The sequence below is a fragment of the Camelus bactrianus genome, chromosome X (assembly GCF_048773025.1).
Source record: "Camelus bactrianus isolate YW-2024 breed Bactrian camel chromosome X, ASM4877302v1, whole genome shotgun sequence".
Lineage (NCBI taxonomy): Eukaryota > Metazoa > Chordata > Mammalia > Artiodactyla > Camelidae > Camelus > Camelus bactrianus.
In genome coordinates, this window is record NC_133575.1 from 19,440,710 (window position 1) to 19,457,740 (window position 17,031).

Here is a 17,031-nt window from a genome sequence, read left to right on the forward strand (position 1 = left end):
GTAATCTAGTATTATTTCAGTGCCAACAAAAACAGACTTAAATGATCATTTTAATGATTTCATGGTGTTATGTATCGTCATTTATCCTATTCCATGCCATTGATCAGTTACATTCTTTCTACCTTTTTTTAAGTTACAAAAAGCCACTGATAATCATCTTTGATCATTCTTTCTGCACCTATGCACTAGTTCCTTAGCATAAAATTTATCAAGCATATATTTCCAGAAGGGTATGTGCATTTAAGGGCCTTGGATACATAATCTCTCTCTCTCTATATATATATTAAAAAAACAAAAACAAAAACAAAAACAAAAAACCCCCCGCATAACGGAATACTACTCAGCCATGAAAAAGAATGAAATAATGCCATTTGTAGCAACATGGATGGACCTAGAAATTATCATACTCAGTGAAGTAGGTCAGAGAGAGACAAATACCATATGGTATCACTTATATATGGAATCTAAAATATGACACAAATTAACTTATTTATGAAACAGAAATAGACTCACAGACACAGAAGACAAACTTAGAGTTACCAAAGGGGAAAAGGGATGGGTGATGGATAAATTAGGAGTTTGGGCTTTGCAGATACAAACTACTATATATAAAATAGACAATCAGGTACTACTGTATAGCACAAGGGACTATATTCAATATCTTGTAATAACCTATAATGAAAAAGAATATGAAAATATATATATACATAACTGAATTATTTTGCTGTACTCCAGAAACTAACACAATATTGTAAATCAACTATATGTCAATTAAAAAAAAAAACAGGTTGTTAAATCCAATCGGAAAAAAAATCCAATTGACATGTTCCAGTTCTCATTTTACGTGATCTTGTAGCTTTAACCACTTCTTGAAACCATCTCTTCTTGTGGCTTCTATTATTCACGGCTCCTTGGTCACTTCTCTTTCTCTTTGCTGTTCATCGTCTTCTTCCCCGCTTTTAAATGGAGTTATTTACTGCTTGAATCTAGGTCATTTCCAACTCTCTGTGCTCTCCCTTGGTGATCTAGTCTAAGCTTGTGGCTTCAAGTTTATTCTCAATACAGATAACTTATAAATCTAAACTGTAGCCCAGGAGCCCCCCTGAAATACAAACCTGTGTCTAATTGACTCCTGAACATTTTCTTGTTGATGGCCCAAAGTCACTGCAAATACCTAATGTCCAACTAAACCTGAGTTCCAATCTTCCTTCCAAATCTGTTTTTATTTAGTGCACCTTAGTTGAGTTGTGCAAGCTAGAAATCCACAGTCATACTTTATACCTCCCTCTCTCTCACTCCATCTCCAATTCTTCACCAAGTCTTACTGATTTTCCTTTCCCAGTGTCTTTTGAGTCTCTCCACTTTTCTTCCTTCCGGACAGCAATTTGTTTCTCTCCTATTAGTTCTTCACATGGAAGCTATGTATTTTTTCCCACATAGCACATGTGATATATCATCTCTCTGTCTCTCTGCCCAAAACTCTTCAATGATTTCTTAATTCTTTTAGGGTAAAGGCAAGGGTTTTGGGTGTTGGTTTGTTGGTTTCACTTTGCCTATGAGCCCTGTGTGGCATGGTTTCTACATACCTCCCTAGTCTCTTTTTTCACCTTCTTCTCCCATGATCTCAGTGATCTAGCCATGTGGTTCTTTTTTTTTCTGTCAAAGGACCTTGCATATGATGTTCTCTCTGGCTGGAACATTCTTTTCCTTCTTTCCAGTTAACTCCTTCCCATCTTCCCATTGCAGCTTTTGTCATTCTCTCAGGGAAACTATCTCCAGGGAAGTCTTTGCTTTGTTTGTCTCTTTTCATAGACCTCTGTCTCCTTAGCCTTGCATCCATTGTTCCTCAGGATGGCTAGATCTTGTCTCTTGTCAGATATCACCATTCTTTTCTGCATATATGGAGAATTTTAGGTCAGCTCTACCTAATATCTCTAAGCTTGCACACCTTTAGCCATTTTTAATACAGTTGTCAGATATGACGGTGGCTGAAATGCTAGGGATGAAGTCTCTTTTGTTCTTAGCAAATTAAAGATCCTAGAGCTCCACAGTACACCCTTCTTAAGAAATGAGGTGTCATTGGAGAGATGGGTTTATCATGAACAGTTATAAGCACGTGAAACCCTTATTTGAAAAAGGTGGGTGAGATGTGTGCATGTTTAAATCCTAATGGTAAGGATCTTGTTAAGAGGAAGAGATGCACATCCAGAGGAGGATATTCTATGGGGATGAGGTTCCTGACAATGAGGGCGGGAGAGATGTATCAGATGCTGGTGGCGAGGCTGGCCTTTTTTTTGAAACAAGAGGGAAGGAAGGAGACAGCGTGCAGTTGTGGTAGATGGCTGCCTTCAGTTTGGTTGAAAACCTCAGCATTTTGTGTGAATGATCAGGCTTGGCCATCTTTTAAAACTGAAAGAGAGATGGCGATCAGAGGTTTGCGGAGGATGGAGAGGTTTGAAAACCCTTTGCTGAGAGTGGGAGTTGAGCAGAAGAATGTGAGAGGGTTTCTGGTAATTGTGGAGGCTGCAATTCAAGTTGCCACTGTGAACTGATTGTGGTACTGCTTGCTCCATTGTGTGACCGTCTTCAGGAGCATCCAGTTGACCCTGGTGCAGGCTTACAGAGAGCAAATGTTTGGTTTCATCCGCATCAGGGGTTTACTTAGATGGGTCTGATGAAAGACAGATGGGTAATTAATTGACTTTAGAGTATTTGCTGATTTTTTTTTTGAAATGCTAATTGTGGATTCTCCTGTGGCCAAAGAGGAAGATGAAAAAAAGTAGAAAGACTAATGTTTGGGAGAAAGCAGAGAGGTCAGTGACTCTGTGTTCCAAATGAGGACAAAGTATAATGAATAAAAATTATTTCATTTCCCGCCAACATTTGGAACTGTTTCCTACTGTTTATCTGAAACTTAGAAAACTGTTTGTGAATCTCTTGTCAACATACTATAATTAAGTTTCCCGTCTGTGGTGAATGTTACAGGAAGTACTAAGCTAATTTAATAATGTTTCATCCAATTCTAGATGTAAAATTTGACCAACCTCTAAAGAGTCTTCATGAAAATATTTCTTCATTGATTGGTTTCACCTCGTGTTTTCTTGTATTAATTAGCAAGAATAAAGGAAAGTAAATCAGTCAAGGGCCCAACAGCCAACAAATGGCACACTCAGAAGATCATTTGAATTGAGGGTTTATTTAGAAAGGAGTTATTTTAAAAAGTGTGTCTTGGTGTAGTGGAACCACAAGGGAAATAACAGTGACCTGCAGCTAGTAATGGCTGAGCTTTACCATCCTAAGTATAGAAGGATGGTTGGGGGGCGGGGATTGGGCTCTGTCTGCAAGGATAGACAGCCCTATAGAACCTGGCAACCTTGGGAAATACAATGACTTTTAGTCAAGGAATATGACCAGGCCACACAGACCTTGGGGTATAGAATATAAATACTCTGACCTCATCATTCCCTTTCCCTCCCATCTTCTCAGGGTTTCCAATTGGCTGAACTCAACTGGAAGGGAATCCCGTTGATGTGGTACAAAAAGATTAGCTCTTTGAGGCTCAGAGCAGGATGGAGAAGGATGAACATGGCTCTTGAGGGCCTAATAGAAGATACCTGGCACAGGGACAGAGGAAACTAGTATTTTTATTCCTTTTCTAATTCAGATCCTATTTTAATCTCTTGTTACGCTTAAAGTGAGGACCTAACTATGTGATCTTCTGTAATCCAGTCTCTTTAATCATGCATTTAAAACTTGCTGTCTATGTGGTGGATACTGTTTTAGGGATTGTGTGTGTGTGTGTGTGCGTGTGCATAAGACATGGTTCCGGTCTTTGAGATGCAATATGTAGTGATAGAGATAGACAGAGGGACTGTATGAATATTACCATTATATTGTGTTTATTATTATTTATGTCTCCTATTGTTTGATATCTAAAGTCCTATGGTAGTCTGAAGAATGGAGGATGTAAATTTTCACCTATATATGTTTAATATGTGTATATGTATGTGTGGAAGTTGCTTGAGGGGAAGGAATGTGATTTCAGTCTTATTCAATGCTTATTACCATCTGACTAATTTAATTGAAATGTCACACTTATTACATCATTCTCTTTTCTTGAGAACTTGTAATGACTTCCTTTTAGAGGGACTCCCAAAAGCTTCTTCCTGCTTTTCAGAGGCCTCCATCCTTTGGTCCTACCCAGCCTCTCCAGATGCATTTTCCAGCACCCTCAAATTTGAGATCAGCAGGTCTTTTCTACCCCTTCTAGTGTTTTGCAGTAATTTCTGTGATGATGTGAGTACTGCTAACATTCCCTCACCCTCAACTTAAGTCCATTTTAAACTATCGCTGCTAACCATTCAAAGTTGTGTGCAACTCCTACCTTCTCCTATTAAGTCTTTCCCAAAATTTTAGTTGATAATCAACTCTTCCTTTGCTCAATTTTGCTGGTTCTCATAGATGGTTGGACAGTCAACTTAATCTTTAGATGTTGGACATGTGATGGTTTTGCCTCCACAGGTATACTGTGAACATATCTCTTACTTCCTCTGTGTCTCCTTCAGCACTTAGGAAAGTGCTGAGTTTAATAAACACTTGGTTGGGAGTGTCATGTGACGGTACTGAGGCAAATATGCCATTGCTCTTGGAAAAATCACTCAAAGGAGATGCTTTACCAACTGAGGACACTCATTGTGTAGGAAAGATCAAGCATCATATTTGCTTGCATAAGTTGTTCATGCTGTTTTATTGCTGTTGATCTGTTGTGGAGGTTAGATCTGAGTAGATAATAAATTAGGACTTTTAGCCATAGTCCATGTAAACAAAACTGGCCTTCAATTTTAGATATAATGTATTACCCACGTGGAGCGTCATCAACTCAAATTATAACAGCTCACACTTCCTTTTGCTAGTGTTGTTGGGCTCTATATGAAGTCCTTTCAGGTTCCCTCTGTGTTAACTTCCTAATTTGAATATGTGTGTGTGGAGTCTACCACCTACGGCTCCATTAAAAGCATTGATGTGATTAATGCCTCTTCTTAGGTCTGGTTTGCTCCCTCCTGATCACCTTTTGGACACTTAAGCCCCATGTTCAAGTTACTCCTCTCCTACATATATTTTCTTTTAGGTCTTCTAATTCACTATTCCTCTAGTATTTTTTTCAACCACATTAGAAAGAGCTAAAATTCCAAGATAGAGGACCTTTTGAATAAAAAATGAGGCATTTATTGGATTTAATCATGTGTATTTGAATAGTTAATCAGTATTTATGATGTGCTAAGAGAAAAATCAGATGATAAAATGTGTACAGTATTGTCTCCAATTTTATAAAAATATGACAAATAATGTGTTTTCATAAAAACATAAGAATATTTACCAAACATAATTAGCAAGTAATAAGTGTTTTTAGCAGACATTAATGTTTTTTAGCAAATATTTCTGGCTCTTTGGGTAGTGGTAGAATTGCACTTTGCCATTTCCTTTTTCATTTTTTAATTGAAGTATAGTCAGTTACAATGTGTTGATCTCTAGTGTATAGCATAAAGTCCCAGTCATATTCTTTTTCATTAAAGGTTATTACAAAATACTGAGTATAGTTCCCTGTGCTATGCAGAAGAAATTCATCTTTTTTTATATATATAGTAGTTAATATTTGCAAATATCAAACTCCAAAATTATCCCTTCTCACCTCCTTTCCCCTGGTAACCATAAGATTACTAGGTCTGTGAGTCTGTTTTGTAGGTGAGTTCGTTAGTGTCTTTTTTTTCTTTTTTGTAGATTCCACATATGAGTGATATATGATGGTATTTTTCTTTCTCTTTCTGGCTTACTTCACTTAGAATGACAATCTCCAGGTCCATCCATGTTGCTGCAAATGGCATTATTTTATTCTTTTTTAATGACTGAGTAGTATTCCATTGTCCTTTGACAATAAGCATGGCCATGTGACTTGCTTTGGCCTGTGAAGTGTGAGTGGAATATGTGTCATTTCTGAGTGGTACTTTATGAGCCATTGCGAAGTTTGTGTTTTCCCCCAGCTGCTGCTTATAATAAAGGCTATAGTAAAAGCACTCGTTCAAATGATGCCTCCATTTGCCAAGTTCCTGAGTGACCAGTGAGTGAAATGTGACCTTTTGTTATGCTAAACCACAGGGATTTGGGAAGTTATTTGTTGTTGCAGCATGAGCTATCCCATACTGAGTGGTTTGATATCCTTTTAGAATTTTCAGAAGATACAAGTAAGCAAGAAGGAGGAAAGGAAAACCGCCTGTGACCCCACACTGTAGGTATGCAGTACGTTTTTTGGGCAGTTGGGCTTTTGCATAAGCTACGCCAATTTTCCTGATTTTTTTAATACTGATTATAATTTCCATAAGTGGTAATAAAAAAGAACTGAGTCTTGTGGAGAGCCCTATTCCTAGTGTTCTGCCACCCAAGTCCCTTATCGATGTTGCTGCATCATCAGGCACACTGCTACTTAGCACTGACCCTAAGCAGATGAAGGAGTGAGTAGTTTAAGGCATCCTGAGCCTCTCTTTTCTGTTACTTTTATTGAGCCCTTCCTTCCCTTCCATTTTACCTACCTACTTAAAGATATTCCTAAAAAAGCTATCATATCCTCTTTAGCAGGAGATGAGTGCATTTAATGCTCTGCTGACTTAAGAACCCTTCAGACCTGTCTTTAATTATGTTCTTAATTATTCCTCTTGTCCTTGGAATAATGTTCACCACCTAAAGTATTTCATAATAAGATGGAATCCAGGTTAAAGAAAATACTTATTTGGTTCTCTTCTTGTGTGCATGTCCAATATATGAATAGGGGGAACAATCGAATTTATGAGGCTTTGAAACAATCACTTGTGAATAGTCACTTAGCTCAGTTGAACAGTGAATTCTAGAAGATCAGTAGGAATTTCTTTTGAGACATATAGAGGCAGACAGTGTACAGAAACCATCTTATGTTATAAACGATTACTGTGAAAGAACAGCGAAAAGATTTTCTTGTTTATTGCATCAATATTTTCTTTTATTTGCTTTCCTCTAACGCTCTCACCAACCTATTTCTCGACATACATTACAATACATCAGCTTCTGCGCCCAGGACCCTGTTAGACTAATGTCAGTTATAAAAGTATGGCATGGCATTTAACAAAAATTGCAAAACACATATTATGCAAATTCTCCTTCGCATCTTGAACATTAAAAGAATGAAGAATAGTATCTTTCTTTATAAATTCATTTTCTACTGTCAGAGCCAAGACTCATATGACCTTGCAACTCACAATTAGGATTGCAAAAGAACCAGTTTTTGACAGTCAGCCAACTCCATAAAAGAAAGGGAAGAGCAATTCAAAGAGTCAAAAATGGGCCGTTAGATTGAGGCATGGGACCAGGAGATGGCTCTCCGTTTGTAAGTGAAACGCCATCATTACAGAATGACACCTTTCAGGACTTAGGTTTTAAATCCTAGAAAAAATAAGAAGGTGAAGTTGCCAAACAGATATGAGGCTTTCATGCAAATGTCTTTGGTAATTAAGGGGCGGGTGCTAAATGTGCAATATTCCTTTGAAGCAGAATTGTTTCTAAATTCAGGGGTATGTTCACACTGCAGTCTACAGTGGCAACAGCTGTTCTTAAGAGGACGCTGTCAATGTTGATAAGTTACTTTTAAAACTAAATCTGTTTGCTGAGCTCATGTTGTTTGGGCAACCATAAAGGATGAAATCTTCAAAATGCATTTTTTTTTCCCTTGGAAAAAAGGGAAACATCCTATCAATTGCAAGCAAAAGCAATTTTCGAAAAGCCCACAACCTAGAGAGATCCGAGGGTAAGCTCATTTATATGAGCGAGGGAGGGAATCACAAAGCAGATTGGAATTCTGAGTCCCTAATCTCTGGGTAACAACTTAAACTCTGAAAATGCACTGATTGCATTCTTTTAGTTCTTTGTTGGAGTGACTGAGTGTTGAACTGAGAGCTAGTTTGAATAGCTGCCCTTTGGTTTATTTTCCAGGACACACTATTTATTGTGAGTCTATTTGTTGAGAATGATATTCCAGCCAAGACACTCCTGGGCATCATTCTTCTCTTTATGTCATGTGGAACTTTGGCCATTGTTTACCTACGAGGGTGGAACAAAGCATGTAGTCTGGTGTCTGATGAGACTATACGACTCTGGCCTTCAGGAAAACGTGTGAGAAATTATTTTCTCTCTCTAGTGTGGTTCCCTTCTTCCTCCTACTCAATTCCATAACTGTTTAATCTTATTCAAGCGCCCAGACCAAGCCCAAGAGAGATGCAGTCAATCACATTGTTTATTCTTCTAATTTTTGTCTTTTTTACAAACTAACCATTTCCTTGTCTCATAAGTGTGAGGGCCTTTGACAGGTATAGAATCAGAGTGCTGGAGAGGATATTTTTAAGGTTTCTTAGTCCTTGCAGGAAATACAAAATTCCATCCCCTGTATTTGACTGATGATCTAGTTTTTGCCCAAACATGACATTTGGGGGCAGTTTTAAATGTTAGAAAAATTTCTCTTCTATTAAAGATAGTTTTACTAGTAAATTTTTACCTACTAGTTATAGTTTTGCCCTCTGCACTACAGAATAATCTCACTTGGTTGCATAATTAAGGACTGTGAACCCAAACCTTAACGGTGGGCATATTAAGACCTCAGCTCAAATTTGGCATTGAAGAGTTAGAGCTTTTTTAAGAAGAGATGATCGAGGGTGTTCAGCTTGAAGATGGTAAGGACTGAGGGAGACATGATCAGTCTCAGGTGTATGTGTGTCACATATCTGAATGGCTATTGGGTAGAAGAGTAATTAAGCTTTCTGAATATGGCTCCAAAAGGCAGAATGGAGGTAGGGTGTATAGCTCTGTGGTAGAGCACGTGTTTAGCATGCATGAGGTCCTGGGTTCAATCTCCAGTACCTCCATTAAAAAAAAAAAAAAAAGGGAGAATTGGAACCAGTGGCTGGAAACCAGTGGTAGGCAGATTCTAGGTTAACCAGATGGTGAACATGGTCTGTTCTTCATTAGGAGCGCATTTAAGATTGAATAGTTGGATTTGATGACCTTCAAGGAGCTATGGCACTGTTAGAAGTCTGATGTCTAACAGGAATATAAAAGAAATACTAATATATTTAGAAGATGTATAATACTGTGTAGTTATTGACATATGAGGGATATCAGCATAATGGAGAACTATTAGATGAGACTGCTAGAAAGGAGAGAAAAATTCAAGTAATTTGGCGACTTTAAGATTGATGATCTGTCTCATGAAAGGTTATAGAACAATAGTTTTAAAAAATCAATTTTCTTATGATCTAGTTTACATAAAATAGTCCAATTTTGTTTACATTTTGATGAGTTTTGACAGATTTAGTCACTTATGTAACCATCACCACCAAGATTTCCACACCTGCCCTCCAAAAGTTCCTTTGTGCTCCTTCCTGTTCAAATCCCACTTTATGCCCTGTCTGGCTTCTTGTAGCCAGCATTATGTTTTTGAGATTTGTACATATTGCTATGTGTATCTATGTTGTCTTCCTTTTTATTGCTGAGTAGTATTCCATTGTGTGCATATACTGCAACTATATAATGTCACCATTTGATGGACAGTTATGTTTACAATGTTTACAGTTTTTGGCTTTGTGAATAAAGCTGCTATAAACATTCACGTCCAAGTCTTCTTGTAGATGTATATTTTTATTTCTCTTGGATAAATACCTGGAAGTTCAACTTCTAAGTCATAGAGAAAGGCCTGTTTAGCTTTATAAGAAAACATCAAAGTATTTTCCAAAGTACTTGTGCCATTTTATATACCCAGCAGTAGTGTATGAGAGTTTCAGGTCTCCCGTGTCCTTGCCAACACTCGGTGTGGTCAGTCTTCTTCCTTTCAACTATTCTACTGGTTGTGAAATAGTATATTATTGTGGCTTTAGTTTGCATTTCTCCACTGAATAATGACATGCATCTTTTCTTACTGGCCTTTTGTATATATCTTCTTTCATGAAGTTGGACCAGTCTTTTCTGAGGTGGTTGGCACAGAGCAGATATAGCATTGATAGGTACTATTATTATTTAGAGAATGGTTAGTAAACTTTTTTCTGTAAAGGGCCAGATAGTAACTATTTCCAGCTTTGAGGTCCATAGACTGTTGCAACTACTCAACTCTGCCATTGTAGCCTGGAAACTGCCATAGACCATACACCCTGGTGTTCCAATAAAACTTTATTTACATAAAAATAGGTGATGGGTTAGATTTGGCTGGACGCTGATCTAGAGAAATAGTCTAAGTCCATTTTGTGGTAAATAATGCCTCTGGTTATAACATCTTTTCTCAGAAGTTAAAGACAGCCTTGAGCGGAAATGCTGCTGTACACTCAACTCTACTCATCAAATGAGAATTGGTAATGGTGAGAACTAAGGAAAAGAGGGCTGGACATCCTCAGGATGGCCGTTATATATCTTGAGTAGCTTTAAAAAGTAGATATTTAGAAATGCAACGTTTCTGAGAAGCACTAAGAATTAGTGTCATCACCAGTAGGCCTTCTGAGTCTGTCTGAGGAGAACAGTCCAGAGGGATATGGGTAGTTTTGCCTTTCGTCACTCTGGTACCCATTTGTACTACAGTCAAGGAGGGTTGTGCCCCAGTGTTCGGGTTGTATACATTAGAACTTCGTCTCTGGTGTAATAAGTTGTTATTACCCTCTTGATGATTCATTTACAGCATCTCTTACAAACTGCGACTCTTGCTAATGATGAGTTTGGGTCTGAACTATTTATCCCAAGAAGAATCTAGTCAAGTGTAAATCAAGGAGGAGGAGACATTTTTCTCTAGATAGAAGATCTACTTGATTTCTCATATCCTTCAGGTGATAGATCATATTTTTCCTAGTTGACTTCTAATAGCTTTTCTCTTATCCATATATTAGTTTTACCCTTTTCTGGAGCAAATACAAAGTTAAGGTAGAAAAGCCAGTAATGTAAAGGAGACGTGTAATCATATAAACAGATTTTATGTTAAGCTTAAAAGACCACCAGCAAAATGGAAACCAACCAGTTTTATCTACTCAGACATTTTTAACATCCTGAAATTTTTCCACTGGCCACATGCCTGCCTATTTGGCCATCCTTTCCTCCTGCCTGCTGTGCTCACCATTTTCCTTCTGTAAGGTTTAGACAGTGTAGTTATTTGTTGGAAGAAAAGGCTTCAGATATTCCTCTTTCTCTGTGCTTGAAACTACAATTCTTTGATCATTCTTCTCAATTGAGAATTTTTGATCAAGTACTTAGAATATGATCAGCTCTGTATCAAATTCTGTGGGGTATATAAAGATAATAAAACACTTGATTGCTTAAAATCTAACCAGATGTGAAACAGAGGGAAGTTTTATCTGTTAATGTTATTGTATACATTGATTCATTTCCTTTAGGCTTGTAATTTTCCTGGCCTGAAAAGATATTGAAAGGTTTTTGTTTGTTTGTTTGTTTGGGGGGGGGAACGTAATTAGGTTTATTTACTTATTTAACGGAGGTACTGGGGATTGAACCTAGGACCTCATGCATGCTAAGCATGCGCTCTACCACTGAGCTATACCCTCCCCCTGATGTTGAAAATTTTGTAGAACTTTGTGTCCAACTCATCTATTGTGATTAATTTTCTTTTTCCAATCATCAAAGAAGGCTAGAGGCCATGGTCATCTTCAAGATGAGAGCATATCTTTCATAGCTTTATTCACCAAAGGCATGGTGGCATGGCCCATAGTGTGGGTCAAGATACATTTCTTCACTTAAGCTGAATTAGCAGAGGTGTCGGTGAAAAACATAGGCTTGTTTTGGATGAGATACTAGTTTAGTATTATTCAATAACTGAATCAACCAATGTAAGTGATTCACTAGGTAAAAGAGGGAAAGGATATTTAAATTTTTTTTTCATTTGCAGGAAATGTAGTGGTAAAAGCACTTTAGGAATTGTTACTTACCAAATATTTTGAATGCTATAGGGAGTTAGGAGAGAGTACCCAAAGTACTAAATACAGAGATAGTGAATGCAGATATTGATAAAACATGTAGAGACTATTATAATTTAGTTAGAAAAAAAATGAGTCATTCAGGTGTAGGAAAGAGAATGAGACGAAATGAAATACCTCCTCACCTGTAGTGCCCTGTGAGGAACAGAGCCAGTTGCCAGTTTTAGGTGCTGGACCCAGAAGTAGCCTCTGCTTGGCATGAACCCTGTGGGCAGATTAGAACATCTCAGGGAATGTTCTGAGGAAGACTTCTTTAAATGTACTGCATCTGACCTTCAGAACGCTGACGTTTTCCTTTTATTCTTACCATGTGGACTCTGAACATTTCAATTTGTAAAGTAGTTTCTCTGCATGTTGTCTGTGACGTCTAGGTTAAAAAATAAATCAGGGGTCACTTCAGGCTTACAGGCATGTATATTTCCTCCTTGAAGGCATTAATAACTCAGAAAATGGAAGCATCCCTTGTCCACTCCCAGCTCCTCCCACGCCCGCACCCCCTCACTGTCTGACTTCACTGATGCTAGGCGGGCAGGGAAGAAGCTGTGTCTTCCCTCATTACTCATCCGCACCTTACTTATCTCTGTAATCCTGAGTCAGAGGAGAAAGTATATATTTTGCTCTACAAACTTATTAATTTTTCCTGTTAAGTCGTTGGTTTGACATCCGCATTTCAATATCGTCCATTTTGCATTGGGGGAGCAGAACATAGAAAACCTTTTTTTGTTGTGTACGCCTCTTCCATTGGCCTTGAGGTGGTCCCAGCACCATGAGCCCAGACAGGTCCTCGGAGGAGAGCACCTAGGGAGATGCTGGGGAAAGAGAATGGAAGCCCACAGTGAGAGGTGGAGGAGGCCAAGCTGGGCTCCGAGCCGGGTCTACAGGAAGGATAGAGAGAGGGGCCTGGGAGATCAGTGTGGTTATAATGCAGATACATACACACGGATAGAGAAACGCGATGGATAATCTAAACAATTCCAGAGCTCGAGATTTCCATGCCTCTGTGGCAGAATGTCCTTGAAATTGTCATTGAGCTTTGGGTAACCTTTCAGAATAAGACTTTGCTGCCAGTGAAATGTAATGGGCTTTGTCTTTATTTATATTCATTTTAATAAAGGAGAATAAATAATCTCTTCAAATGCATTCTTCTTCTCCAATGAACACACTTGACAGGAGTCGAAAGGGAGGGAAAAATACCCTTATTTGCTCCCTGATGAATATATGCAAAAATAAATCTATTATGAAGCTCCCTTGAATAAGCATGGCTTAGCTATTACAACATTATATCTAACCTTCCAGTTCAACTACATGAGTATATACTTAAGCACTGAAAATTATTATGAGATGCATTGTCAAAAAACACATTTCAAAAGTAGAAATGCATTTAGGTTTAATAGATATTTAAGTGATTAGGGTTGTGGAAGATTGTTTTGGGGAGCTATAACAAAGTATTTATTCCTATATTAACAATGCAGGTATTAACAAAGGATGACTGGATAGATTATAAAATCTGAAAGTACATTAAAGGCATTTTTCAGGGTAAAATACGAGATTTTTCTCTTAACAGTGTATTAGTTTTAGGGCTCTGTGTGTGTTGTTTAAAGGAAGCAATGGAATTGTTCTCAAACTTTACTTAACACACTGAAGTGCTCAAAGAGTTAGTGGGGAACACAAACTTGATTTATGTATAAGAAACGTCATCCTGTTGTAGGGGTATAATTGGCAAGACACTGTTCTTAATGTGGCAAGTAAAAGGCACCTGGAGAAGTAACTGGCCAGGCAGAAGTGAGGGACCCAGGGAACGTGTGAGCACACACTGTCATGGACTGGTAACACCTGCAGAAAAGCACGAGAATCACAGAGCTATGGCTGGCCAGGGGCATGGCCTTAAAGTGGTAAGTCAAGTATGGGTCATGTGAGGCTCGTTGCAGGTTGGGGAGAAACCACCAGGGACGAAATGGAGTTCGACGGCTCACCCCACCCTATGACTGCCTCCACTGTCACCTTAGTGGTGGCAGTACAGTCTCTGGACTATCCTTCCTCATGAGACTTAACAGTTTTTAATGATATACCTTCCTTAACGCCATCCTAGAACCCAGGGTAATCACAGGAGTCTCAGCACTCTTAAGGGCCTTTCAAAGGATCTATTACAGATTCAAGGTCATATTAATTAAAACAATTATAAAATTTTGGGCACAAATGAAGTATAAGTTGAATAGAGGTATACATTCCCATCACGGCTCTGTAGAATCAGACAGCAGAGTTCTGTTTTTATGAATTCTTGGGGGTTACTGTTGAAGACTTAGGTTGTTTCCAAATTTGAGTTTTTGATTTTTAGCATATGTCTATTTAAAAAATCAGTTGTATTTCTGTAGAGCCACACATTGTGTTACTCTATCACCAGGTATTTTACACTGCTTTATCACGTGGGTTAGGTATTGGCAAGCATAACTAGGGCTGGACCTGAGCGTTCCAACAAAGCACAAAATAACCCGTGTATATTAAACTCAGTAATGGGTGAAAAGAAGCTATAACTGTTACTCTGAACTCATAAGTGAATCCAGGAATCAGGAATTCCTCTTGTATGTGTGCGTTATTTATTTGCACAAAATTAGGCTGATAAAGAGAAGTCTTTTTTTTTTTTTTTGACTCTGTGTATGTCTGTGTAAGTTTTACTTTGCTCTAAATGTAGCTCACAAGATATAACCCCAACAGGGAATTGATTTTATATGCAAAATTTCAGAACCAGCCAGAGCTGTTTTAACCTTGATAAGTGATAGGAACCTAAGGACTAAAAGGCTGGCTGTGTGTGTGTGTGCGTGTGCGTGTGCGTGCACACGCATGCACAGAATTTCAGAGCCCAGCACTTTTCTGTAAAAATAACCTGTGATTTTACTAGAACCTGCCCTGCCCTTAAATACTCAGGTCCTCTTTCTGCCATGCTTGATACTAGAAGACTCCCAATGCCAGGGTGCTTCTCTGGGCAGTGAGACTGGTGTGTACCTGCGCTTCTGCCTCTTCTGGGTCTAGGGAGTCACCTGGGAATAGCATTTAGCCAGTGTTGGTTGCTGAGTCTTGCAGCAGCATCATGGGTCTGTTGCAGAGTGGTTCTGCAACTTGCTGGAAGCTTTTCATCAGGCTTCTTCTCTGGGGGAAATGGCTGTAGAAATGCGTGCACCACAGGGATTAAGTTGGGTCCAGCAGGCCTAATGATAACCAGACTGGTTGGGACAGCCTGGTTCTTGCTGGAGCCTAACCAGTTCAACTGGAATGGAACCAGTTTGGGGAATGAGGCAAGTCTAGCAGCTGTTTAACTTCCTGTGTTCAGCTAACTGGGAAGCTTCCAATTTACCTGGCAGTCTGTTTTGAATAAATAGGAAAAAATTGTCCAAAATTTTTATCTCTGAGTTAAAATTCCCAGAGAAATAGTTCTCTTTCCAGGAGTCCTCTCCAAGTTGTAATAAACCACCTGCCTTCCGTAGGCAGAGTCCACAGAAGTAGAATATTGACCAACACAACTGCTCACATTTCATTTCATTTCATTGCTGACTGTAGCCTCCTCTCAGAACCCTGTATCCAGGTTACATGGTCATCTTCTTACTTAGTTGTAAAGGTGTTAGCGTTGGGTCTCTTGTTTTATTAATTTTTCTGGAAAAGAATTGGTTATAATAAACTTATTTGTGTATGACTGGAAAGATATCAAAGCTCTACTTAGAATCTGTTTGATACAAGAAATAATTTGGGGCACTTTATGCTTGAGTGTCCAGATTGATAACTGGTTTTAAGAAAACACAAATTATATTTAGGATAACAGGGGTTTAATATGCAAACAGAGATGGAAGGAGATTAGGCAAAGTAGAAGGAAAATTTGAGGCATTGGACATCATCTTCAAGGAGAATATCATGATTGCCAGGAGTCTGTATAATACATATCTTTTCTAGTATTTCTTCTGTTTTTCCTGTTATTGGTTTTATTTTATTTAAAAAGCTCTTTTTAGTTTTTATTTACTTATTTATTTTTCCCCTAATGGAGGCGCTGGGGATTGAACCCAAGGCCTCGTGCACACCAAGCACGTGCTCTACCACTGAGCTCTACCCACTGCCTCCCTCTTGCTATTGGTTTTAGAATGCTGCGGCTAACTTCTCACGTTTACTTTGTAAGTGTAGGTAACCTGGGTGTGATACTGTGATTGATAATCAGAAATATATATTGGTCTCTGCCCCATCTCCTGACACAGGGCTCCTGAAACCCCTGTAATTTCCTCGGTTAGAGGAGTATCTTTTGTGCTGATGAGACAACTTTGGGTGGACTCGCAGAAGGGAGCTGGTCACTGGAAAGCCCAAGCCATGATTAGAAGCTTGGAATTTTTAGCTCATTCACACATTATCTTGAGAAGGGAATGAAGCTGAAAATGGAGTTAATGATCAATCATGCTTCCCTCCAAAAAAAATCCCCAAAGTGTCGAGGTTCAGAGAGCTTTGGGGTTGGTGAAGCTGGCAGGTGCCAGGAGAGGGGCGTGCCAGCAGAGGGCATGGAAGCTCCGCGCTCCTTCCTCGCAGACCCTGCCCTATGCAGCTCTTCCATTTGGATGTTCATCTGTATCCTTTATCATGTCCTTTTATAATAAACAGTAAACATAAGTAAACTTTTCCTGAGTCCTGGGAGCCGCTCTAGCAAATTGGTAGAACCTGAGGAGTGAGTCGTGGGAACCTCTGATTTACAGCTGGCTGGTCAGATGTACAGTTGAGCTCACGACTGGCCTCTGAAGTGGGAAAGAGGGAGCAGTCTTGTAGGACTGAACCCTTAATTTGTGGGATCTGATGGTACGTCCAGGTTGTGCCAGAATTGAGTTGAATTGTAGGACACCCAGCTGACGTCACAGAGAATTGGTTGTTGTGGGTAAACACCTATACATATTTGGTGACCAAAGTTGTGGGATGTGTGAGTGTTCGAGGAAGCTCATAGTAAGGAAAGATGTAGTGGGGAAGAACTGAG

The 17,031-nt window shown here is 38.9% G+C and overlaps 1 non-coding gene across 1 annotated transcript; it reads right to left on the reverse strand.

The window, feature by feature from the left end:
* Positions 1-16,063: 16,063 nt before the first annotated feature.
* On the reverse strand, positions 16,064-16,142 carry TRNAT-GGU (transfer RNA threonine (anticodon GGU)). Its single transcript has one exon. It is a non-coding gene; the product is annotated as a tRNA-Thr (tRNA).
* Positions 16,143-17,031: the final 889 nt, after the last annotated feature.